At 19.5% G+C, this 1746-nt stretch overlaps 1 protein-coding gene across 3 annotated transcripts in view; it reads right to left on the bottom strand.

The window, feature by feature from the left end:
- Positions 1 to 1746, bottom strand: part of LOC117167561 (1-phosphatidylinositol 4,5-bisphosphate phosphodiesterase gamma-1) — a 400270-nt gene that overhangs the window by 288067 nt on the left and 110457 nt on the right. The window lies entirely within an intron of this gene.

Below are 1746 nucleotides of genomic sequence, written 5' to 3'. Positions count from 1 at the left end.
AATTATTTGATAGAAAATTAATTAATTTTGTTGAAAAGTAAACTTTTGGGTTGAAAATTGATTTATTGTGTTAATTAGATTTTTTTCCTAAAATTAAAAAAATTGTCTTAAAATCGTCCTGATTCCTTTTTTTTTAATTTTTAAAATCTTCTCAAATACTCACTTAAAATTAATTTTTCAAACTAAAAAATCATTTTCAATTTTCTTAGCAATCACAACAATTTTTGTTATTCTTTTTGAATATTTTACAATTCTCAAAATCTTTTTTTTTTAATCTGCAAAAATCTACATCGTGTTTCAAATTATTTCAAATAATTTCAAGTTTTAAATTAATTTTGAATATTATTCTAAATTCAATTTTTAGCGTTCAAACTTAAAATTTAGCTCATTACAATTTTAACAAATCAAGGCTATATTCAGAAATATATTTTATTTAAACGCTCAATAATTCATGCGTATAAAACACAAACTTTTAACACCTTTTAATTTTACAATTTTTTTAATTAAATTATTTTGAAATACGAAATAACCGTTTAAAAATTTTTATGACTTTAACATTTGAGAGATTTCTGGTCAAAAAATACAAATTACGCTATTATTTTTAAGGTTCAACAGTTTTTAATCAGCAATTAAAACTTCTTTTGTTGTTGAAGATTTATCATTTTAGTAGAAAATGTAATTATTTCGTTGGAAATTTGTTATTCTCTTTTTTTGAGTTGAAAATTCAATTATTTTGATAGTAAGTTAATTTCTAACATTTTCAATTGGCGAAATAAAATTTTTATCTCTAAATACCAATGCAAAAATATTAATCTGGAACAACTTAAAATAAAAACAATGTAACTTTTATTTAAAAAAATTTTTATTTAAAAAATTAATTTAATCGTTCAATTTTTAATGTTACGAATTGAAATTTTTTGAATTATTATCATTTTGAACCTTAAAAATAATAGCGTAATTTGTATTTTTGAACTAGAAATCTCTCAAATATTAAAGTCATAAAAATTTTTAAACGGTTATTTCGTATTTTAAAATAATTTAATTTAAAAAATTGTAAAATTAAAAGTTGTTAAAAGTTTGTGTTTTTTACACATGAATTATTGAGGGTTTAAATGAAATATTTCTGAATTAAAAATTTTTTTCAAAGCAATTGTATGTATTTCGGAATTGGATCAGAGATTTTTTGAAAAAAAATATAATTCAGATCTGGGACAAGCCATTATAAACAAAAATTAAAAACTATACAAATTTGAACAGAGTGGTTAGAAATAAAAAGCCTTGATTTCTTAAGATTGTAATGAGCTAAATTTTAAGTTTGAACGCTACAATTTTAATTTAGAATAATATTCAAAATTAATTTAAAACTTGAAATTATTTGAAATAATTTTCAAGAGAAAAGGTGAATTTTTGACCAAAAGATTAATTTTCTATACAAAAAAAAACGATTTTCCAACTTAACCAATATAAACGATTAATTTTTAATCAATCATATAATAGTAACATTTTCAGATAAAGATATGTAATTTTTTAAAGAAAAAATTAATTTTAAACAAAGTTGTTAAATTTTCGACCATTCAGATGAATTTTCGACCAAGAAAATTGATAATCTACAAAAAAAGACCAATCTTAAACAAAACACATGATTTTTTAAAGAAATTATTTAATTTTAAAGTAAAAAAGACGAATTATCTACAAAAAATTGAAATTTTTAAGCGAAAAATATGAGTTTTCAATGAAAGAGTTAAA

The sequence above is a fragment of the Belonocnema kinseyi genome, chromosome 2 (assembly GCF_010883055.1).
Source record: "Belonocnema kinseyi isolate 2016_QV_RU_SX_M_011 chromosome 2, B_treatae_v1, whole genome shotgun sequence".
Classification (NCBI taxonomy): domain Eukaryota; kingdom Metazoa; phylum Arthropoda; class Insecta; order Hymenoptera; family Cynipidae; genus Belonocnema; species Belonocnema kinseyi.
The sequence above is the reverse complement of the archived record's forward strand: the minus strand, read 5'-3'. Positions and strand labels throughout refer to the sequence as shown.